General features: G+C 36.2%; 2 protein-coding genes across 3 annotated transcripts in view; one reads left to right on the top strand and one right to left on the bottom strand.

Annotated features, from left to right (window-relative positions):
• The window catches only part of CHRM5 (cholinergic receptor muscarinic 5), a 59,582-nt gene extending 53,270 nt beyond the window's left edge, over positions 1–6,312 (bottom strand). The window contains exon 1 of the mRNA XM_051791807.1: positions 6,281–6,312. The gene's annotated coding sequence lies outside the window, so the exon portion shown is untranslated. The remainder of the gene's footprint in view (positions 1–6,280) is intronic.
• The window catches only part of AVEN (apoptosis and caspase activation inhibitor), a 98,396-nt gene that overhangs the window by 43,022 nt on the left and 29,536 nt on the right, over positions 1–25,838 (top strand). The gene's annotated exons all lie outside the window — the stretch shown is intronic.

Here is a 25,838-nt window from a genome sequence, read left to right as displayed (position 1 = left end):
TATTTTCATTTGGATCAGAGGCATGTTGCAGAACTGTAAGGGGGATACTAAACAAGTTTGCAGATAACACAAAACTGGGAGGAACTGTTGACTCCCTCGAAGGCAGAGAGGCCCTGCAGAGAGACCTCCACAAATTAGAGGACTGGGCAATCACCAACCATAGGAAGTTCGACAAGGGAAAGTGCTGGATACTCCACCTGGGACAGGGCAACCCTGGATGTATGGACTGGGGAATGAGATGCTGGAAAGCAGTGCCATGGAAAGGCACCTGGGGTCGTGGTCGTTGGCAAGTTGAAGATGAGTCAGCAGTGCCCTGGCAACCAGGAGGGCCAGCCCTGTCCTGGGGGGCATCAGGCAAAGCATCGCCAGCCAGTTGATGGAGGGGATTGTCCTGCTCTGCTCTGCTCTGCACTGGGGCGACCTCATCTTGAATATTGGGCACCACAATAGAAGAAAGATATTAAACTCTGAGAGTGTCCAAAGGAGGGCAATGAGGATGGTGAAGGGCCTTGAGGGGAAACCATATGAGGGGTGACTGAGGTCACTTGGTCTGTTCAGCCTGAAGAAGAGGAGACTGAGGGGAGACCTCATTGCAATCTGCAATGTCCTTGTGAGGGGAAGAGGAGGGGCAGACACTGATCTCTTCTCTGTGGCGACCAGTGACAGGACCTGAGGGAATGGCCTGACATTGCATCAGGGGAGGTTTAGGTTGGGTATTAGAAAAAAGTTCTTCACCCAGAGGGTGGTTGGCACTGGAACAGTCTCCCCAGGGAGGTGGTCACAGCACTATGCCTGATAGAGTTCAAGAAGTGTTTGGATGATCCTCTCAAGCACATGGTGTGACTCTTGGGGATGGTCCTGTGCAGGGCTAAGGGTTGGAGTCTGATGGTCCTTGTGTGTCCCTTCCAACTCAGCATATTCTGTGATTATGTGATTACTTTCTGATAGCAGAAAAGTTAATTTGCAGTGAGGAAGAAGTCCTGTACTTCTTGGACAGACTTCTGTTTCAGTTCCTACTTTTTTGAGTGTACACGTTATAGCCAAAAACCTCAAAATAACTCCTATGTAGCTTTGGTTAGCAACAGGTTGAAACTGCACCCGAAAATCAGATCTAGGGTGAATGCACTTACCTGCTTTAAGAAAAGTGCTTTTTAAAAGTTACATAAGAAGTGAGCACAATGTTTGCTTTAAAAACATTTTGCACTTTGTGTGAGCATTTGAATTAAAAGCTCACTGAAATTTCATGGGAATCTTGGTGATATTTAATATTTACAGTATCAAAGCTGATAGCTTTGCAAATAGTATTAAACCATGTGTTAGTCTGTGTTAGTCCATTCATGATTAATAATCATGGATTCTTCAAGTCTTAAAGGTCAAATATTACCCCTACTGTATGGAAATAATTTGTCAAATATATTGGAAAAAACATTTTTCTAATAAAACTGAGTGATCAGTAAAGCTGTATCTCAGTCAACTGTTTCTACAGATTATAAAATGCATGATAATCACTAATGTTAGCAATGTAAGGAAATTGAGGGGAAAAAAAAAGAAGACAAAGTGTTGGGGAAAAAAAAGGAGACATAGTGTTAGAAAAAACTTTTAAGCATTTTCCTTTTCGAGAATTTTATCAGATCACCTGTTTCAAGGAAGTTGATAAGTAGTCGTTGCTTTTCAGAGAAAAGCAGTGTATCTATCAGAATTTTTTAATCACTACAGAGCTAATGTTCTGAAGAAAATGTTGTCATTATTGCTGCTTCTTTTGTTGCTTACAAGTAGTTCTTGCCTTTATGAACAAAATACTCTTCTGCCTTATTCTTTTTCCTTTTTTCTTTGAGGGTGTGTGTGTTTATCGTGATCTCATATCAATAATTATTTGTTATTGAAGATTAAATAATTCTGGTTTGAGTGGAATATTTTATTACCTTCCAGCTAAATAAAACTCATGTGCAAAACTGTAGAATATATTGTACATTTCTTAAAAAAATAGATTAAAAAATCAATGTGTGTATAAATAAAAAGTCTTCAAAGTTTTAAATTTTTGAAATCAGTTGTAAAATTATCAGTGAGTAATTTTTGACTTAAAAACACAACAGCCTGAATCATAAAATTATTTTTAATTTAACAGCTATATCTACTAGCTCTTAGTGAAAGGAGATACTTTGTCATCTCTTAAAATGAGACTATTCTCATTAAATTAGTATTTCCTGTAGTCTGAAAAGTGGTATAGAACAACAAACTCAAAAGAGAAATGGATTGAGATAGCTTGGAAGAAAAGGAGGTTTTGTTACCTAGGAAATGAGTGAGTAAAAGTACTTAACACAATTCTTATCGTGTCAGACATCTGAGGCCTTTTGTGTTTCCTAGATTTTAGTTATGGCAGTCAAGTTAGACTTGAGGCAAAGTGACTTTAATAAGAAATCCTTTGAGAAGGCAGGCAAATAGTTTGTTTTCTACTTTTCTAGCTGAAGTGTTGCTAGTAGATGTATTTGGACAGAATGCTTTAATAAAATTGTATAATAATAATGATGATTTAACATTATTTCTAGGACTGTTGAGTGCTTGCAAACATTTTGGTGGAAATTTTATTCAGTGAAATTTTGCAAGAATGATACTTGCAATTAAATTTTTTTTTTTTTTGAGAATGAACTAGTGTGCTGACACACGTTTTAATTAATATGTTTTAGAAATCATAATTTGGGCATTTTTGTGTATAAAAATTTGACTGCTGTGGTATGTTTTTTTCCCCATTATTTTAATATTGGAAACAGCTGAAGATTTTTGCTTTTGTTTAACACATTATTAGGAAGGGTAAGTAATGATTGTTTCACAAATATATGAGCTTCAATTATATTTGTAATCACATTTTAATTAATGGATTTGTGAATGTGCTGTCTGTTTGATTCAGTCAAATAACAGCAGGGTGCTGTTACTAAACTATTCAAATTGGTAACAAATTATGAAATTGTCTTGAAGACTGAACAGTTTTGCATAATTGTTGTTTGTTAACTTGTAATATCTGATGAATATGTGCTCAGCAGATGCTGACCAGATATCTTTAAGCTCACTTTATTTTTTAGACTGTTCATATATATGCAGGAACCAGATGGATTATGATCTTGGATTTGATTTGTTTTGGATTTTAAACTCATGTAGCAACTCACCCCCCTCACCTGCATAAGGGGAAGTTTTGCAGTTAATTTTTTTTGTTGTCAAGGTAAGGAGTGATCGCACTGTGACCACAAGTTTTGGAAGAGTTTGCGGGGGGTGGTGTCAAAGACTTTTAAGTTTTACTTATGCACATTCTTCCCCTTTCCCTCTCAACTTGATCATTCTAGTTGCCATAACAACTTCATAATAGCAGCGCATTTACTGCTGTAGTTAAGGTTGTGTCAGCACTTCCATTATAAGCTACTGTTTTCAGGAATTTCTAATTTATTCACAGGCTTAAAAATGACACACAGTAAGCCTATGTAATTGGTTTTAATGTATGGTATCAACTTTTTGAAAGCTGCTGTTGTCTGAGCTCTGATGGCATGTATAAAATATATTTTTTCAAGTTTTTTTTCTTTTTTACTGAGAAGTAGCAAAACATTTTTAGTCTAAAATTAATTTTGACTGGTTCCCATCTGCCAGAGGTATGAGAATCAACATGTTCTTTTGCTCTACCACAATGCTCCATCACGCCTGTATCCAGTTAGACCCATCTGTTCCTGTTAGTTAAAAGGTTAGTGTGAACATGGTGCTTTTCTGGGAAGTAAGAAAAATATAACCTCTTTAATATAAGAATTTTATATTGCATTAAGAAATAAATGTTTGACATCTTCAATACTTTTATAGTTAATTTTATGTTAAATAAAGACTAGCAATCTTAGATGGGGGATGATTTTTGAAATGCAAGAAGTAGAGGGCGAGTCTATGGACAAAAGCTAGTACTGAAAAAAAGTCAGTCATTGTAGATGCAATTTCTGTTGAAGAGTTTAGCAAGGAATTGTGCACAACTACAGTACAACTTTCTGCAATCTGGAAGTTGTTTAACCTGGGTAACCTGTCTGAGGGATTACCTGATTTGCAGAAGATATGCTCTGTGCTTTGGAACAAGTGATTCCACTTGGAATGTGATAAAGGATTTGTTCAAAGACTTTACTCCTCCCAAATGGATTTTTTTTTTAAACACATTTATTTCAAGTGAATTTGCAAGGCACAGCATGAACTTGCTGCCCTGAATAATTATGTATTGTACAGCTGTGAGGATTCACGGGATTTTTGTTTGCCTTTTTTTTTTAACCTATCTTATTGCCAAATGTACTGCAAGACACTTGCCTCTAAAGCAAAATGATGCCTTTTTGCTGTAGGAGACAACAATATAACCGTATGTTACAGAGTTTTAGAAACTGTTCTGTACTATTATTACTCATAAATTAGAAGGGAAAAAAACTTTCTGCTGCTTTTTAATCCCTTATTGTTTTTGTTTTACTTAGAAATAAAGTCTTCACTTACACTTGCTTCAAATCTAAGTAATTTTATGTTCCTTTTTTAGTTAATCTATGATTCTACTTCAGTGTAGTAAAATATAATTGCAGGTATTTAGACATTTGTTTGTATCACCTCAGTTGATTGATGTTTGAAAAACTTTAGCAACAACATGTAACTTTAAAAGAAGACTAATTCGATTTGATTTTAATGGTATGTCGTAATCATAGCTATTAATTTCAAAGGCAAATTTCTTTGATTTTTATTTTTATATATTTAATCAGTCTAGTTTGAAAGTTTTTTTTTTTTTAAGTACATCTTACACTGAAGAAAAATTGTGGGTACTTCTCAACTGAGTAATATAAATAGTTTTTTAAAAGCTAATTGATGTCTTTGGCACAGACTTTCTGTTTGATCCTAGACAGGTGAAATATTCAACCTGGATTTCCTATGTCCAAACACTTTATCATCCTTTTATTCCTTCACTTTTTAATGTGCTTTCCACTTGCCTCCCAGAATCTGGTTAATTTTTAGCCATTTTCTATTGCTGCTTTTGAAATCATATTCAGAAAATTGGTTTTGGAGTTTTTTCCCAACTGACTATAAGATTTAACAACCAAAACCTATAAATGTTGCAAGAAAACCCTCTTAACTCCTGAATTAAGAAATTATTTTGAAAGAGCTACATCATTATGGTATTTGAAAATTGCATTTCTTTTTCTCAGTTTTACAGAAATCTGCATTTGTTCTCGTATTATCTTCTGTTATTTTCTACTTTTGCTCCCTCCCCATCCCCTGAATTTATGGAGCCTTGAATTTTAGAGAGTTCTTAGACCTGGAGGATTAATTTTAAACCTTAGCATGAGCAGTTAGTTCACCTTAGTTGTTTTCTAGGTTCTATGTTCTGTTGTGATTTTAATTATAAAAGATTTTGGCCTCTCTCTGGTACATAAGAATTCATGGAAATGTTTGCATCCTTTGCAGATTTCATAGCTATGAGATGTTACTGTGTCTCATCTCTGCAACTGTCTTCTTATGAGCAAATATTTGAAGAGAATCTTAACTTGAGATTAGGTTGGTACTGTTTTTCATAGTACACTTCAGATGAGAGGGAATATTAAAAGGAGTAGTTTAATGTTGCAGGCTCTGGGTAAACTGTAGTCTGTCTGCATATATTTTGAAATCTGTAATGTAGTTCTCTGGAGCTGTTAAAATTATAGTAGTTAAAAAGTTTTGCTAGAAATTCTCTGAAAGATCTCCCTCCTTCATCAGTGAAAATTAGGGTAAAAGGTAATATTTGATGTCAATTGAATTTCAGAAAGCAGTATAAAGCTAATAGTGCTAATAAAGTCTGAGTTGTTAGGCTAGGTTGTTCCAAAAGGTTTTTGTTTTTTTTAAAGGTATGTGCTATGTTGATTTTTAATGTAATAGAGGTTAGGTAGGGGAAGTGTCATATATTTATGAAGGGATGAATTAAATAGAATTACAGGTATCTGGATTTTTTTTTAAAGCCTATGGTTTGCAAATCGTAGAAACTGTTATCTATAAATGCCTAGGTACAGCTTGTTTCCACAAGACAATCAGCTATGGATCCCCTTTCTTCTTCATATCTTACATTATTTTGAAAACAATTTCCTTCAAAAATACTACATGGTTACAAAATAACTGAGATTAAAAGAGGTTTTTGGACATTCACTAATGTAAAATTTTATGCCTTTTCTTTCTAATAGATGAACATTAATTTCACTGAAATTATATTGTTCAGCCTTCAGTTGAGCTAAGGTTGGAATTTTTTAAGTTTCAGACTTACCTGAAAGGTTATTAGTTTCCCCGTATTCTTCTTCTAGTTTAAAGAATGTTCTTTGAGAGCCATGTGTGTAGTTGTCACCCAGCAGATAGTCATGCATCTGAAAAACACATGTCCATAATTCAGATGGTTTCATAGTGATATTGTGTGGTTCATTCTCTGTCTTGTGATGTGACAAATGAGCTACATGTTTATATTCTGCAGAAGAGCAGGGCTGTCCTGCAAAAGACACAAAATTGCCAGTTTCCCAGTAAATAAGGAATGATTTCTGGAAGTCTCCTGGGAGAGGTAGGAAAGCATGTCTTGTTCGAAAACCTCTATAATCTTCCTTCTGTATGCCTGCTTTTGTACATGTATTGTGTGGGAAAAGAAGTCCTTTCTTCCTACTTTCAGACTGACTGTATGCAGGGTTTTCTAAAGACTCATTTTATAAGCTTGGCAATTTTGAAGTGAAATCAGTACATAAAGATATAATTTGGACTTGCCTGATAATTAGGACACAATTAAGGATTACTGCAGTGGTACAGTTTAAAATCTGTCTCATTAAGTAATGAATTCATAAATTAATATTAAAAATATTGGAATTTTAGTTTGCTCTTGCTAATTATGTATGTTGCTGTCTAGTCTGTTAAGTAAACTTTTCTGGTTTATGCATTTTAATCCTGTAATTTTGCCAGTTTAAAAACATCTACTGATGCCTTTGCCAAAAATAAGAAGAATGAATGAAGTATTGAATTCGCTTTCACAGGCTAGTTAAAAGCCAGTTTTAACAATATATCAAGAAAGTCGAAAGGAGAAAGGAGTCCAGTACTGCTCTCATTTTGAAGGGCAATATCAATGAATAAGGCACCGTTGAGAGTGCATATTGAAAGGCCAAAAAATCAGAAAATATGACTTTCATATGTCCGTGCATCAAGACGTACATTGTCTTGCAGTTTTATATGCGTGAAGGTGCATTCTTTGTTTAGAGCTTGGTTCTTTCCCATTTTAATCAACACTTTAGTATTCAATTAATGAATCCTGGGAGCTGAGCTTTATCATATTTATGACAGATTCTATATTATAACTCTTTCATTTTAAAATGATTTTAGAATTTTGAGAAAGATTTATTTTGATGCCATATTGTTTCTTTAAAATTTTAAGAATGTTATATGTGCGGGAACTAAGGGAAGGAGGTAAAAATAGATTATAATGGATATTATTTGCAACATAGTCTGTCAGGTAACTATCTACACTTGAATATTTGAATAACCAAAGGTAGGACAAACTAATCTATACATAGTGCATTACTTATCTGTTTGCATGCTGGGTGTTTTAATTATGCTCAGTTACAATTTCTTAAATTGCATTTTTAAAAATTTGTCAGGTTAAAGATGTTCTAGGAGAGAATTAGCTTCTTGGTGAGTAGTGCTGGCATAATATAAATAGCATCTTCAAACACCTGTTGAGGCATGCAATTCTGATTTTGTCACTGGAGGTCCAAAAGTGTACCCTGATAACTTAGTGTCCAATGCTTCTTTCTATATCTGGAGTTGGAATGTACAGTAGGAAACATCCAATACCTTTTAATAATTATTTAGTTATTTAAATGGTGTTTGAATGCAATTATTTTCCACTTTCATTCAGCTGGGGATTATGAAAATATTAGACTTCGTTTTTTCATAATGTACTTTTTTGAGTGACTCAGTGTATGAATGCATTTGTCAGTTGGATTATGAGTATCATGCTCTATGCCTTATCTCAGCCTTATTTTTATGGAATCTCTGTCTTTTTTTTCAATTACACAAACGTCAAGTCTCAGAGGGGAGCACAAGACTCATGCTTCTGTGATTCATCACATGATCTCCTGCCACACTGCAGGCATCCTGCATAATGGCAGCAAAAGACTGCTATTTCAGTACCCTTCTGTCAGCCCATGTGTGAAGCATACTGGGGTAGAACATGAAAGATTTGCAGACAAAAGAGGCCTGGGCATCACGAGCTGGGTGAGATGCCATAGGGCTGTGCAGAAGCACAGAGAAAGCCTCAGCCCCTATCTTGCAGTTGCGGTACCTGTAGGACAGGGACATGCTTCTCACATGGGCTGATAAAGATATGTATCTGCATCACCACTGAATAGGATTGCCCATTGCCGTTGTTTTGCCTAATGCATGCAACTTCTACGTTTGGTTCTAGTATACTTCAGATAACTGCTTGTTGATTGCCACTTTTTAAAAGAGAGACGAACGTTAAAATCTAACACTTGCAAAAGAATACATCTATTCAGTTAAAATATCTCTTACAGAGACGCGAATAATTGTGTGATGAGAAGAAACGGGAAGATAAGCTGTGATTCTGTTCATCCAGAGCATTTTAGTACCTTCAGAAATGTCAGGTTTTGCTTCCTGCTGGGTATTTGAATGGAGCAGTGTTCATGAAACTCTACCCTCTGTGGAATAGGCTGTGTATGCAAATGGAAGTTTTGTTGTTCCGTGCCTTTTATTTCTAGGAGGTTTCTTTGACCTACCTTTTCAGGAGGGTGCATCTTCCCAGTCACCTGTTTTTTACAATTTGAATTCTTTTTTTTGGGGTGGCTGGTCAAGAAATATTTTTTTCCTTGTCTCCGCTGGGAGTCGGGGATGGGAAGAGTATTCTTATCTGCAAAAATCAGATTTGTTACCCATTGTGCAACAAGTCAATAGTTACACACTCGAGAGAGACATTGATTATTTATTTCAGAGTTGTGCAAGCCTCAGTGCTCAGTGGCATTCCATTTAGCTCCCCACTATCAAAACTTTTATACATTTTAGCAAGCAAAGGACTTAGTGTCCATTGGCTACAAGTTACATAGTTATCTTGTTAATTAACGTTCTGTCTTCTATTGGTTAATGATTCTCTTGCTTCTCATGCTGATTAGTCCTCATGCTCATTCTTTCCCTTCTTTTGGATCAGTGGTCTTCTTGGGTGAGTGGTCTATGAGTCAGTGGTTGCCGTCTCCCCCTGCTGGAATTACCTTTTACCCGTTTGGAGCTGATTTCAGCACAATTAGTGAGTTGGCTTTATTAATTTCTTCCTTATCTTGGGAGTTCTGCCGTATAGCCCATAAATTCTACATTCTTTGTGTCCACTATTAGTGGGCCTCCTTCCTAAGCCTTGTTAACTGTTCTTCCCTTAGGTCTGAGATCACTGAAGCATGTCCAACCCTAAAACCTAACAAGGCCATTCTACCAACAAGTAATTTGTTTTTCTAACACATAAATATCACTTAGGGCTTGTTAGCTGCCCTCTGTTTCACGGATTAAATCTCCCTTCTTGGTGATTAGGCTTGAAAGTGTACAAAGATCAAGCACCAAAGAATATCCTTTCCTAAAAAAATTTTTACATGTTCCAAATTTTGCACAGTATTACTGTATCATGTTTAACGAAAAGACTTAAAATTAGGAAATTAAATCTTAGAATGTAGAAGTTGACTGTTATCTGTGTACTTCAGCTTTTATTTGGCTCGTCCAGAATATCACCTTCTAGGAGCAAATAGGGCCCGTGAAACAGCTGCATGCTTTTCAGTAGCTTTAGGAACCTATCAGTGCAATTTCATGCACTTTATCAATCAGTGAGATCCTAAGAATATTTTGAGACTATTTTGTGTATTAGTTGAGACAGTTAAAAGACAGCTGAGTGCCTTTTGATTTTTTAAAAATACCTTTCAGTGGATAGATATTCATGTTTCAGAGACCTCCCTTTTCATCATCCACTTTCCTGTTATCTCAGTGACAACACCTGCAAAAAATTTCTTAAATACAATAAAAAATACCTTAAATATATTATTGCTGGCAGCATTTTCTGCCTGGGAGAAAAGAAGTGCTGTTTGTTTAATGAATTAAACATGACATTTACCTCCAACAGCCAAAAAGATGCTGCTAACTGTAAAAACACCTCAGCTTTGAAATTGGTCCCAATATGGATGGCTGACTAAAAAACGTACCCTCTATTATAAAACATTGTTTCTTTTGATCAGGCGATCTACTTCTGAAAGTAAAAGAGATGATGAATGTTCTGTTGATATAACAGAAAATAGCTCTATAGTTGTAATGAGGGTCATTAAAAAAGTATGTTGAGCATGTTGATTTAGACATCTTATTTCCTCTGTGTGTCTTCCAAATTGCTGTAATCTTCTGTGCAGACCACTGTAATCTTCTACAAGCTAGGAGGACAACTTGAAAGTTTATTGAGCATTTTGAGATAATCCACAGGATATGCATTCAACAGTATTAAATTATACCTTGAATAAAGAGTGGAAACAAAATATTGTACCAGTTTAGAAGTAATCAAACACCTTCTTTGGTGAGAACAGTGTTTAGAAAAATTACATTGGAGTAATCAAACTTAGAAGGCTTGTCTCAGGTAAGCCTTAATTTTATATTACTTATAGTGACTTTGAAATAATATTTCTTATAAATTTTATGATTTATGCTTGTGTAAGACTATAACCTTGTAGTAGATGTGATGAGGGCTGCTTCTATAGTGAATAAATGAATGAATGATATTTATTGATATTAATGGATATGATGATAATGGATGGCATTTTATGATATTAATGGAATATAACGAAGAAATGTCTTGAAAATTATAAGTAAATGTAGAATGTACTCCTTGTCTTGAAGCTGTTGGTTTTTTTTTTATTTTTTTAAACAAATTGAGATTTTAATCAAGCTTTGTTTTATGCTTTCAGTAAGAAAAACTTTAGCTAGGGACAGAGATTCAGGTGGTTTGTTATGAATTCTTTGAATAAGACTGTTGCCCAGATAGTGATTTATTTATTTTTATGATCATGTTCTTAAATAGAATAGAAATAGTGATGCTACTAGTGGAATCTACTAAGGAAACTAGATTTTAAAAATTTATTTCATTTAAACTATTTGCTAATTAAAATAAGAAATTAAATTATAAGAAGCTGTAATATTAAAAATTTCTCCTGTAAGTATGACAGGCCCAATTCTTTTCTGATGTAGCTGGTTGCATTTCAACAGCAATAAATGCCCATCTGCTTCTCAGGGTTTCTTGGCAACTTCAGTGTGCTAAAAATTATAAATGCTTTAAATGATACTGAAAGTTGCATAATTTTGTTTTACTGAAGCCTTTATTGGAACAAACTGTTCTGACAAAGTGTGACTAGATATAATATGTATTTATACTTTTTTTTTTGTGAGTTTGGCACTGAATTTTCTCAACATTTATGATTAAATAATAAATCTCTTAGAAGCTTTGGCACTCGACACAGAAAAGTGAACTGTTGTAGAACGCATCTATTAAATTGTAAAATATTATTTCATTGGGGTTGTGTCATTAAGAATTGGATGGATTAATTTATTGTCCAGGTAGACACTTACTGTAATTCTATTTATTATGATGAAAAATCAGATGATGTAGGTTCTTTTGCCATAATTATTCTGATCTTCCCATTTTTGCACTACAGATCTATAATTGCCATTTTGGTGGAAAACATGGGAAAATAATTGCAGACTGGAGAAAAATAGGAAGAGAAAAATAGGAAAAGAAAATGGACAATAAAACAAAAAAAAACCACCCCAAACTACAGAAACTCTGAATTTGGGCCGGTAAAAAGAGATTACCCAGCAGTTTGTTAACTATGTACATGTGTATGTGATACTTCTGATAGGGGTAGAAGATCAGATGATCCTGGTTTCAGGTTTTATGAGCTTTATCTCTCTTACAAGGGCAAAAGAAGCCTAGCATAGAAGTTGGCAGGGCTGATCAAGAGGACTTTATACGAGGTCTGAAAGGGGAAGGGCTTGAAATCAGGCTCTCCAGAGATGAGGCTGAGGGTGGAAAGCCAGGATTAGGACTGATATCAGCAGCCCAGCTGAAGTGCATGTACACCAATGCACACAGTACGGGTAACAAACAAGAGGAGCTGGAAGCCATCGTGCAGCAGGAAAGCTGTGATGTAGTTGCCATCACAGAAATGTGGTGGGATGACTCGCATGACCGGAGTGCTGCATGGATGGCTACAAGCTCTTCAGAAGAGATAGACAAGGTAGGAGAGGTGGAGGGGTGGCTCTTTGTGTTAGAGAGTCTCTTGACTCTGTAGAACTTGAAGTCAGTGACAATAAGGTTGAGTACTTATGGGTCAGAATTGGGTGAAGGCCAATAAGGCCGACATCCTGATGAGAGTCTGTTATAGACCACCTAACCAGGATGAAGAGGGTGATGAATTATTCTACAAGCAGCTGGAGGAGGTTTCAAAATTGCCAGCCATTGTTCTTGTGGGTGACTATAACCTGTTTACAAACAGAGAAGGGCTGGTGGGAGATGTGGTGGTCAGAAGCCATCTTGGGTACAGTAACCACAAAATGATAGAGTTTTCAATACTCAGTGAAGTAAGGAAGGGTGTCAACAAAACCTCTACCCTGGACTTCCAGAGGGCAGAATTTGGCCTACTCAGGAAGCTGGTTTGGAGAGTGCCTTGGAAAACAGCCCTTAAAAACAAAGGGGTCCAGGAAGGATGGACATAATTCAAGAAAGAAATCTTGAAGGTGCAGGACCAGGCTTGTCCCTTTGTGCTCAAAGGCGAGCTGGTGAGGAAGATGACTGGCCTGGCTGAACAGGGAGATTTTGCAGGAAATTAGGGAAAAAAAGAGAGTTTATTGCCTTTGATAAAAAGGGCAGGCAACTCATGAAGTGTTTAGGAATGTAGTTGGGTCATGTAGAAAAAAAAAATTGAAGAGGCAAAATCACATTTAGAACTTAAGCTGGCCACTTCTGTTAAGGACAACAAAAAGTGTTTTTATAAATACATCCATAGCAGAAGAAGGGGCAAGGAGAACCTCCATTCTTTGTTAGGCACAGAGGGGAACATAGTTAACAAAGACAAGGATAAGGCTGAGGTACTTAACACCTTCTTTGGCTCAGTTTTCAACAAGACAGATTGTCCTCAGGACAACTGGCTTCCTGGGCTAGTAGACAGGGACAGGAAGCTGAGTAGTCCCCCTATAATCCAGGAGGAAGAAGTTAGTGACCTGCTGAGCCACTTGGATCTTCACAAGTCTATGGGACTTGTGATGAGGGAGCTGGTGGAAGAGCTTGCCAGGCTGCTCTCCATCATTTATCAACAGTCCTGGCTCACTGAGGAGATCCCAGATGATTGGAAGTTGGTGAATGTCACGCCCATCCACAAGAAGGGCCGGAAAGAAGACCTGGGAAACTATAGACCTGTCAACCTGACCTCGGTGCCCAGCAAGGTTATGGAGCAGATCATCCTAAGTGCAATCACGCAGCACCTACAGGATGGACAAGGGATCAGACCCAGCCAACATGGGTTTAGGAGGGGCAGGTCCTGCCTGACCAATCTGATTTCCTTTTATGATCAGGTGACCCTCCTGGTGGATGAGGGGAAGGCTGTGGATGTGTCTACCTGGACTTCAGCAAAGCCTTTGACACCGTCTCCCACAGCATACTCCTGAAAAAGCTGGCAGCCCACGGCTTGGACTGGGGCACTCTGTGCTGGGTTAGGAACTGGCTGAAGGGCCGGGCTCAGAGAGTGGTGGTGAACGGTGCTGCATCCAGTTGGTGGCCAGTCACCAGTGGTGTCCCCCAGGGATCAGTGTTGGGCCCAGTCCTGTTAAATTTCTTTATTGATGATCTGAAGGAGGGGATTGAGTGTACCATTAGCAAATTCGAGGGGGAGTGTCAATCTACTGGAGGGTAGGAGGGCTCTGCAGAGGGACCTGGACAGGCTGAATAAATGGGCTGAATCCAATGGTATGATGTTTAACAAGACCAAGTGCAGGGTCCTGCACTTTGGCCACAACAACCCCCTGCAGCCCTTCAGGGGAGAGAGTGGTTGGAGAGAGACCAGACAGAAAGGGACTTGGGAGTTTGGATTGACAGGAAGCTGAACATGAGCCAGCAGTGTGCCCAGGTGGCCAAGAAGGCCAATGGCATCCTGGCCTGGATCAGGAACAGTGTGGCCAGCAGGACCAGGGAAGTGATTCTTCCCCTGTACTCAGGGCTGGTGAGGCCACACCTGGAGTACTGTGTCCAGTTCTGGGCCCCTCAGTTCAGGAAGGATATTGAGATGCTGGAGTGTGTCCAAAGAAGGGCAACAAGGCTGGTGAAGGGACTGGAGCACGAGTCCTACGAGGAGAGGCTGAGGGAGCTGGGGCTGTTTAGCCTGGAGAAGAAGGGGCTCAGGGGAGACCTCATCATTCTCTACAACTATCTGAAAGGGGGTTGTAGTGAGGTGGAGGTTGGTCTCTTCTCCCAGGCAACCAGCAATAGGACAAGAGGGCTCGGTCTTAAGCTGTGCCGGGGAGGTTTAGGTTAGACATTAGGAAGAAATTCTTTACAGAGACAGTGATCAGACATTAGAATGGATTCACCATCCCTGGGGGTATTTAAGAAGAGACTGGATGTGGCACTTAGTGCCATGGTCTAGTTGACAAGGTGGTGTTGGGTCATAGGTCAGACTCAATCTCAGAGGTCTTTTCCAACCTAGTTGATTCTATGATTCTGTGGTCTCATCAAGGAACAGAGCAAGAGCCTGCTATGGCAAAAAAAAAAAAAAAAAAAAAAAAGCAAAGTGAAGTATGCAAAGGATTTAGGGGAAGAGTAATTAAAGATGGCTTTCTTTTCTAATTATCTCTGCTACTAGTTGTGTTATATTTTGAATAAATATGAGCAAAGACAGTAAGAAATTTCCCTGCTGCTGAGCAGAGAGGAAAGTTGTTAACAGGTGAAAGCAGGGAAATGAAAGCTTCGAATGTCTTCTTTTTTGCATAAATCCACACTAAGTAGATCCCCTCTGATTGGATAACTAACATATTTTTAAGAGCATTTGGAAGTGGGGTCTAATTGAGAATTCTAATAATGTTATCAGTTTCAAATTTCCATTTAGTTGAAGTAATATTAGGGAGAAGATAATATCCTTCTTCTGTTGTTTCATTTGCCCTAGAAAACTACTTTTCACTACTCATGGAGGTGAGATACTGTGTGATCAATCATCAGTCTGAATAAGTACAATTGTTGTTATATTGTAAAGGAAAACAATGAAATAGGGGGTCTCACCTTTGTATGCTTGATGATCTTTATATCTTTGATGTTTGGACATCAGGAAGAATTTCTTCATGGAAAAGGTTGTTAAGCGTTGGAATGGACTGCCCAGGGAGGTGGCGTTCAAGAAACAGCCAAGGACAAGGTGGTGATCAGTCAAAGGCTGGACTCAATGATTTTCGAGGTCTTTTCCAACCTAAATGATTCTGTAATTCTCTAAAGCTGTATACCTGTTATAAGGTCATAGGATGATTCAGGTTGGCAGAGTCCTCAGGAGGTCTCTAGTTCAACCTCTTGAGCAAACCAAGGTCAGCAGACACAGTTGCTCAGGGCTTTATGCAGTAGTAATCTCAAAGGTTGGCAGTAGCATAACCTGCTCCACTGCCTGACTCATGATAAAAATGTTTTTCCTTATATCCAGTCTGAAACTCTCATTTCAGTTGATCCCAGTTGTTTCTTGTCCTCCCCTCCGTGCGCATTGAATGGTCTGGCATCTCTCATCTTGAAAACCTCCCCATAAGTACTGGCAGGCTGCTGTAAGGTCTCCCCCAAAGTTGTCTCTTGTGCAGACTGAACAAGCCTGATTCCTTCAGCCTTTCCTCAGAGTACAAGTGCTCCAGTCCCCAACCATCTTGGTGTCTCTCTGATGAACTCACTGCCATGTATCACTGTCTGTTCTGGGGGCCTAAACCAGTGCAGTATTCCAGATGTGATCAGGTCTAAGGAAGCACTACTGGCTCCCATGCAGCTTACTGCCTGGCAGGGCTCCTCTGCAGCCTGGATACATCTTCATGGTGTAGATGAAAAGTAACGTAGCATGTACATTGCGGTGAGATAGGTTTTAGATTAAATATGGAAAAAAAATTATTCTGATGTGAGAACAGCCAAACATTTTGAGTGGAATCTCTAAAGAGACTGGGGAGTCTCTGTCACTGAAGATCTTCTACAGGTTAGAAAAACATCTTCCAGGAATGATGTAGGGATAGATAAACCTGCTTGAGAAGGAAAAATTGTTCACATGAGGCCTGTTCAAGTTCTGTGGTTTCGCAATGGTCTGAACAGGAATATAAAACCCCAACATTTTCTTTCTAAATATTATTAACTGTTTAAGTTAATGTTTCATGAAATGATTATGTTTATATTAATGATCATAGCCTTACATACCATAAGCTGTAGAGATGAAAACAGAGGAAAATGTTTGAACATATGTGTCACCATTTCTCTTCTGCATTCTGTTTCAATCTGAAGTATTAAAGTTCAGTTCTCATGCAAGGCTCGTGTAGAGAAATTGTTTTATATTTCTCACAGTTAATAATACTGTTTCTGTCTTTTCTTTGATTATTGTAATATTGTTCTCAAAATATTGTTCTTTTATTACGGCATATAAAGTGTTACCAAATCACTGATGGTTGACAGAAGTGGCCGATGCAACTGGCAGTCCTAGAAATGACCACTTGTACTTCTTCACTGTTTCTCTTCATAGTTTGCCTTTTAAAGATTTATTTCAGAGTCAGATTGGTTGTATTGTCATTTTATTAAATCTTCTTTGAGTTAATAACCTGTAATGCAGTGAGCATGATTTAAATTGTACTCATGATTATAATAAAGAGTGCAAGTATCATGGTGATCAAATAAAATCAAATTATATACTGGGCTTCTAGATGACTGTGTAATTACTGTATTTTAAAATTTTTATTACAAAGTAATAAATAAACTTTATTAGAAATCTGTATTAGAAATTAGGAGCAATCCCTCTTGTCATTTGTGTCCATTTAAGTGATAGACTTTAGGTTATTTAACACTAATATTTGTATAAAAAATAGAAAGTATGTATTCTAGGTAAGAGTGAAACTTCAACATGGAGTTTGCCTCTGAAGAAGCAGAAATCTGCTGTGGAAAGACTTCTTTTCCTCCCCGTGGACTCAACCAAAACTCGAATCAAAAGACTTCTGTCTCGTGTGTGGATTGTGTTCTGGTGTGTTTGGCAAGTCTCTCATGGGTGTAGTGAGGACCAGGGTAACCACTGTTTTCACTGCTTGATCAACATACATGCATTAATGGTTGACTTTCAGTAAACACTAACTAAAAATGGAACATAAGACTAAAAATGTATTTAACACTTCATTCCTTCCTCTGCTCCCTTGAGTCTTGAGAATCATTTAGTTTGAAGAAACATTGATAGATATTGTTTCTGCTATACTTGTGTTCCCACAACCACTTAAGTATAACTATGTCTGACAACCTTCTTATTTGCCATTTATATGTTTAAAAGGGACAAATAAATTAACAAAAAATATTATTTCTGCGTTTGGGGATTTTTAGTTGGTGTTTACTGGAACACAACCATTAATGCATGTACTTTTCACAAAATCTTAAGAACTTCAAGGCTAAAGGTATAACTCTAAGTATGTGATTTATGTCAATAATTGTCTTTGCCTGAATAATCTCGCTGAACATATATATACACTATATATTTATGTTTCTTTAATGGTATAGGTATACATATTTTCCTGGGAGTTCTGTTGCTCTTACAAAAACAGTAAATAATTCACATCCAATACTAACACAGAATTCTATTAAAGTACAAACCAAACAAGTGGGAAGTAAGTTCAGAATGTGTTCTCTATTTGTGCATCTATTCATGCAGAATTTAGGCATGTTACTTATTTTGTTAAGAATTAAGGGAATTAAGGCATCTGTTGTCATGTGGGATTGATCCGATTAAACCCAGACAATATCTGTAGTAAAGCAAAAAAAAAGGAAAAGAAAAGGTGCAGTGACTGCTTTGTGCTGCTTTCTGATCCTCTCCTCTTGTAACTTGTAACTGTGTATAAATGAGAGACTGTTAGTACTGTAAATATGCTTTTTCTCTCTGACATGTTTCCTGCTGGTTGCTTGGTTACCAGCACTTTGCCACACATACATACAAGGTATTAGCTTATTCTTCTGTCTTCACTCTTTGAGCTTTAATGAGAAGATACATGATCAAAATTCATGGTTTTATTTCTCTGTATCTAGCTATTAAGGGTTAAGTGGCTTATCGTCCTAGGAGAATTAGAAGTAGTTATCCATAATTTATCAACTTCATATGGAAGAATGTGCTGTTCCACTATATATGTATGAGTCTTTCAGGGTAGTTTTGGGGTTTTATTTTGTTTTAGGTTTTTTTCCCTTTTTTTAAAAAATAAAATTCTTTACTAGTTGCAGTGAAGCAGCTGAGTGACTTACTGTAAACTTTCATTGTGACCTTTCCCAGTGATGGTGGTCTTTGCCAGTTCTCCTCTAACTTATCCACATTATATTGTTAGTGTTAGGATGACTACAGAATGAAATACAGTATTTTAAATATTTCTATCGTGTCTGTCACCATGGTACCTAGTAGCTTTTAACTAAGTGGAGTAAGGGGGTAAAAATGCAGGTTAATATATGTTTTTATATATATTTATTTAACTGTCTGATTTTAATTATCTCCCATATCTTCCATGAATAGTCATGGAAGTAGGAAACAATTAATGGATTGTCATTGAAAAGATAGACACAAGCATAGTCATGTTCCCCCTATCTTGTTTCCTCTCCTCCAAAAGAAAGGATTAATATTTGATTTGTAAATTGTGCACCTGAGTTAAAAAGGAAAAGGTCGAAAAACAAATTGAGAAAATTCTTTAATGTTGGTTGAAGGTATGTTAATAGAATGATTATAACTTGAGCAGTCCAGACTTTTTAAATGAGTCTTCAATGCATTGCATTGTGCTTTCTTAAAATATTTTTTCTATACATCTAAATATTGGTACCATTTTATAATTTCATTAATATTAACTGATACATGTTAAAAATGTGCCATTTCACAGTAATTTCTTCAGCAAGTATGGCTTGGACTATCAGATGTTGGAAGAGTAATGCCATAGTGATGTTTTCTGAAATATGTTCATTAGCGAAAAATATCTTCAGATAGGATTGCGTATTTAACTCTAAAGAGTACAGACTTCTTTAAAAAAGGCAATGTCAAAGTGTAATTTGGTGTAAAAGAAAAAGTAGTAGATCTTAATATTCCAACCTATTTTCGAGTATTGGTGCATCTCTTACAAAGTTGCATAGAAATCTCTAAATGTTCTTCTGTTTTATATGGTTAAATTGTGTACATGGGCATATGTAAAAAATATTTAAAGGTTGAACTACACTTTATTTGCTGATAGTTATTAGACGTGATTTCTTCATGTTGTAAACTTCAAGAGCTCTCTTATTTCTTAGTTATCTGCTTTTGAAGGTTTCAATGCAGATGTGTTTATGACACTGTTTTCAAAAATTCATCCCGTCTTGAGACTTTCAAAAAAACACCAATGGTTTACTGTTCTTTTCCAAATTCCATTTTCTAAGTTGTGTACCCCCTCATCTTTCCTCCCCTAAATACCTAGAATTGCTGAATTGATGGCAGTAGAAAAGTGAATGCAGGAAAAACAACTTTCAAACTCCTGAAGTATCTTCTTCAAAGGTACACTTCTCAAATCTCCTGTAATATATACTACATGGTTAAAAAATTGCCTTTGGAAAGTGCTTGAATAAATGCATGCAAAAGGTCACTAATCCTCTTAGGAGAATCAGAATATAATAAATATCACTAAAGTGCATTTTTTCCTCAACTTTTCTATTTCATTCTCTTTTTTTTTTTTTCCAAGAGTTTTTTCAACTTATATTAGCCATTGACCTTTTCTTAGCCTAATGTTTATACTGTTATTGTTCTACTTTTCTTGTGGTTACATGTATTAGGGTAGGACTATAAAAAAGAATTCCTAATTAAGGCTTCCAAAGTGGAAGATAATTTGTCACAGGTATGAAGCAATACTTGCTCAGTGGACAAACTTGTTTTCTTGGGTTTTCTATTTATTTGTAGTGAAAAATGGTATGCATTCAAGAACCTGAAGCATTGCAGAATGCACAGATGGAGTAGGATTATGAAATTTCATCGCTATGCGACACAGGAGGTTACCTTTTCTCCTCAAAGTAGATCTGGAAAGTTAGGAAATTTTCTACAATAAAAGGAAATAATGCTCTCCCTTCTAGATTCTTTAATGTAGAATGTCTTTTGAGAAGAGGAGATATCTCTTTTGCCTAACTGTGAAAAATACAATTGTGAATTTCTATTGCATTGTATTAAAGCTTTCAATTGAATTAAAATTATTCTTCCCACTACTTATGAGGCAATCATGAAATCTTTTGTATTACTGCCTCTTTGACATTTTTAGATTTAGATAATATTTTCAGAAAAAGGTAATAAATATAACAAGTGAATTTAGGTACTCTGTGCAAGCCAGGTCTGATTGTGGTTCCTTCTACTTCTTCTCCCCACATTTTAGGCAACTGCCTTAGTGTTAGCACTGGAAAATCTAATGTAGATAAATATATACATTAAAGTTTAAAGTGCTTCTTTGTGAGGTGGTTGCTTTAATAAAGTTCCTTCTCTTCCCTTCTGGAAGATTATGTGTATAATAGATAACTTTACCTGAATCTGGTAACTTCTTTAGGACCTACTAGTATCATTCCAATTTTTGGACTATCGCAATTAACTGCCTTAATAAAGGGGGGAAAAATCTTATATTGAACCACACAAACAGCAATCTTCACTTTTTTAATGAAATCTAGTTATCTCTCTCCTTCAGTAAATCTGTTTTCAACTCTACATTCTTAAGGTGACACCAATAGTAAAACTCTGAAGTTATTTAATTCTTCTATATCATGCTAACTAAACTGTGTACAGATACACATGAAATGTGTCTGCTACTGTTTCTTAAGAAGCTGTCCATAAATGTTAAAAACGAAGGGCATAGAAAAAAATCTGTATTACGTAGTATATAAAAACAAAGACAGATAATTGTCCAGTGGAAGAAAGTATTATGTAAGAAAATGAAATATTATTAAAGGAAGTGTATTTAAAATTGGAAGGGTATATATAATAGTACTAATTAGGTTAGTTGGCTCCTTCCTAACACTGTTCAATGTGATTAAGCTTGTCTGCTCAGAATCTGTGTCAGTTAACACTGTGGCAGCTACTGACTGGTGGTTTGTATGTTGGAGTTATTTGTCTTTTTGTGAATGGACTGAGACTCTCTGCTTTATCTAAGTATGTGTTCCTGTACAAATGAGGTAGTGACAGTTGTGGGAAGCCCAGTCTTGCTTACCCAGTCTAGAATCATAAGAAATCAGGAGGTGAAACCTTAACTTCCAGGTTTTAATTCTGTCATCTGCCCAGTCTCCCCATACCAGAGGTTCTAGTATTATTACTAGCTTCTCATGGTTTCTCCGTGTTTCTCTAGGAGACTAAATAAGGAGTTTGCAAACCATGATATGCATTACTATGCACATCAAATGACATGGAAACTGCTTCAAGATGATATTTAAAAACTAAAAATTATCTAAGTTGCATGTTTTTCATGAGGAGATTGGAAGCAGTTCGGGTAGTACGTGCCCAATCCCCAGTTCTGTGCGGGCCTGAAGAGAAGCCATGGACCACCACTGCTTGTCACCCCCACGGGAAAAGATGCAGCAGGCAAGCATCTGCTTCCCCAGGGACATGGACTAATTAAAAAATGTGCCCCAAAGGTTATGTAACTTTTAATCTCAAAACATGAATAATCTTTCATTATGCTTTTTGAATCCTTTTCCTTCTTTTCCTTCCTACTTCCTTTGCTAAGTAGTTTGGTACTAAAAAGTCAAATAGTGTAAAGTTTTTATAAAAATTACAAGTATTTCCTCTTATATCACTCTAAGTAGCCATTAGGGAATGGGAATGTGTCTTCATTAATGAAGCTAGAGGCAGGTATTGATTTGGAGCTTTATGGCTATCTATACAAGTATTGACCTCTGCTGTTTTTTATTGAAATAAAAACAAAATGTTTGCTTACAACTAATCCCATCTCATATACTGTTATTATATTAAATTGTATGGGGGACTTGGTCAAGAAACTGTTGCAGATTTTCTAAATGAGCTAAGGTAAGCCTATTTAATAAAAGCAGTAAAATAAAAACCCCTCAGAAATAGTAACTTGAGATGCATTCAGCTTTTATCCAGAGTTCCTTACTGTGCAGTTCTTAGAGGTCTCGAAATGCTGTCTCCAGTGGTTTTCAAGAGTGAAAGGCAGAATATGGCTTTAAAAACTGCCAACTCAGCAGAGAGAAGAGCAGTTAGCCTGAAGGCAGGGAAGAGGCTGAACTGAACATAAAGGCATCTTTGTTTCCTCCAGTTCCTCAGTTTAGTTTCAGTGTTCTCATCTGTGTTCAGGTAAACAGTTGACTGAAATTTTGATCTTAATGAAATTGGAGACATAGGAAATTCATGTTGTAGTTTTGGTATTAATTTTTAATGCTAGCTTTATCTTGAAGTATGCTTATGAGTGATTGTATCTGAAAGATACATGTAGAAGAAGCCTTGTCTGTGCTACTCTTATTTTTAAAATGTTTCCTCGTGAGTTTGTATTACCTGGACTTGGTGTTCTGTATATGTCTAAGTAGGTGTCAGTGAAATTGCAATGATAATAGATTGTTTTCAACTTCTAAGATGGCCTGTATATCAGAGGCTCCTTTTAAAGACTGAAGTAGAGAGATTTAAAATTAAATGCTCCCTTCTACAGCCCTTAATTTCAATGGTAATAATAGTAATAGCAGAAATAATCATTGCTATTTCCTCTGTCCCTTTTACAAGCTTAAGAAGAATCTTTGTCACTAATTTGTTTATTTAATGCATTTTACAAACTAATTTACTAGATGCAGTAGTACAAATAGTACTTTAAATAGCATTATAAATTAAATGACAGATTCTGCCACCTTCACTCATATTAAGTTATGCACTATTTTGCAAGCATTTCTTTTGGTTTTAGTAAGAGTACTGTAAGGTTAAAATTCTACTAAAGTAGAATCTGTTTGTTTCCCTTGGGATTTAGTTATATAGTTTTAATTCATTATACTGTTTTATACACTCTCATATATGCCCCTGTGTATAATAATGGAAGTGTGAATTTCTTAGAAAATATAATAATCACATTTTCTGAGGTTACCTTTCAGCTTGCGTTCTCTATCTTTTCTCCCAACAGATACTAGATATTCTGTTTCTTTATTTACATGCAAAGGAATAGAATATGTGTGTCAGAAAGCCTTGACAGCAAAAGTATCTGAAACACGTAAAAGAGGGTTATTAAACAGTCAGGTATGAACCATAAATCAGTCAAGTAAGGCAATTATAGAACATTTTCTAGCTCTCACCCTATTTTATTCATTATTTGTTTTATACAAACATCTGTGTGCTTCACAGTACGATTCACTGAAAGGTTAATTCCTTTATCTGAAAACCTTATAAACTGGCTGTTCAGAAATGTAATATGCTAAAGTTCCTACCAAAGGCACCTCGTAACTAGGAAACACAATGTATAATAAACAAAGTAGAAAGTAAATGGGAAGTAAAGTGTTGGAAAAAATCAGTTGTTTTCCTGTGATTTAAATGAAAAATTTTTTGAAGGTTATGGCCTTCTGTCTGTCATTTCTTAATGATTTAATTTTGGATAGTCATTAACATGAATCAGATTAAGCAGAAGACTATATAGTCAGTCCTAGATTTGACAGTGACAAGAGAATTTTTTAATAATTGCTTGAGATAATACCCTGAAAACAAAAAGGGTCTTTTCTGAAAGTTCTTTTTAAAAACAGGTTTTCCATGGGCAGGGAAACTACTAAGTTTATTTTCTTTAGAGCTTGTTTTTACATGCTCTTTTCTCTGTTCCTAGCTTTTTTGGTCTGGACAGTTGTCACTTCATGCTGTTACTGCTTTAGACTTAGAGATTTGTGCATTGCCCTGCTGGTTGCTGCATTTTATTGAATGAAAAAGAGGATGAGTTTTAGTTGTTACTCCTTTGATTAGCACATTCAAGGGCTTTTCTTTACCTGATGAACGTTGGTCACGAAATGTGAACCTTCAAAAGCTTCACCTGCTGTTATATTAAATTGAAATTTGTCAGATAGATCAAAAGTTACTGGCAGGTAAGACAAATGGTGTATCTCATAACTATGTTTCCTTAAGAATTATTCCTGTAAGTAAATAAATATATCCCAAAATTTTTTTAAATTAATTTTCTGGGACTTTATTTGTTACATTTTTATGTGCTCAGTTATAATTTGCTGGTTAACTATCCTTCTGACTTAGCCATTACATCATTTAGGAAAACAGAAGCACTTAGTTTCTTTTTCTAATTGTTCAGCTCGATTTTTGATTGGCAGTACAAGAAATAGCAACGCTAAGGGCTTTTCAATTCAGATCTAGAAAAATGGGGATGTTTTTTTCTTTTAATCTTGATGTGTTTATGTTGATGCGTGGACTCTTAGTGGGTGTAAGCTTCATTTCTTTGGGAGACAAGGCTAACACTGCTGTCAGTGTAGAGGAAACAACAAAATTATTCCTGCAGTTAAAAATGAAGAGTTATTCCGGGGGAGTACTGTACTCATAATTTGTGTTTGAGAATGCAGTTAGAAGAACAGGGAATTAGTTAAGAAATTTGTGTTACTATAGCAAATGTGAGATGCGCTATCTTTAAAGAGAGAAAAATCTAAAAGTTGAGATAAAAGGTTTATTTAGAAGTGGAGAGCACATTTTCACTCCTTTTAGTGATGAAATAGGATTTTTTGTAATGTCTATCCCTAATTGGAGGAAATGAGCTTTACATTCTTGTTTTGCGTTTTTCTAGACAAATTTGACTTCAGAGGTGATTGATTCACCTCCACCCTTTGTTTTGTATGGATTAGAATGTGGAATTAAGCCAGTGCTTGTAGCCAGTTATTACTGATTCCCTTGGTACTGAAACTGAAGAGAGAAACTCCATCTCTCCAGGGGTTTTGTTTTGGAGGTCAGTTGGTGAATATCTGTTCAGTTAATGAAATTTTGTCCTTGAAGTCCTGACTATGGTCAATGAGGCAACTGGACCTTTAGACAGGCCACCCTAGAAAAAGGACACAATACAGAAAGATTGCTGTCCTTAGCAAGTATTTTATAAAGCTTCTGGTATTTTAAGAGTTGCTAGGCCTTGTAATATAGGCCTCATTAAGGATGCTTTATAAGTACTAGGACAAGACTACTGTGTAACAGCGCAAGCACTTTATAGTACTTTGAGTTTTAAATAGCTTTATCCATGCATAGAAGGTCACTTCTGCAGCAAAATAGATGATATTAGGCAATTTAACTTACTTACTGAAAACCATAATATTATGATAAGGATTTTCCAGATGTGAAGTATCTGTACTATGAAAGTGGAATACTTCAGGGTAAAGTGTTTTAAGAATAGGTCTTCCTTTTAGAATAAGTGTCTGTGCCAACCTACACATAGATACTTAGAGCTGTTTAATAATTGCTTTCTCCCATGAGGCTCCTTGGAACTGAAATAAAAACCGGTGTGGTTAACCCTCATTAAAACAAATAGATTAATTTCTTATTAAAAAGAAAGACCTTTTTTTAATCATTCAACTTCATGCTATTTAGAAA

Source organism: Manacus candei, unplaced genomic scaffold (genome assembly GCF_025592945.1).
Source record: "Manacus candei isolate 608988 ecotype Guabito, Panama unplaced genomic scaffold, ASM2559294v1 h1tg000033l, whole genome shotgun sequence".
In the NCBI taxonomy this organism is placed as follows: Eukaryota; Metazoa; Chordata; class Aves; order Passeriformes; family Pipridae; genus Manacus; species Manacus candei.
Note: the sequence above shows the minus strand (reverse complement) of the source record. Positions and strands in the feature narration are given on the sequence as shown.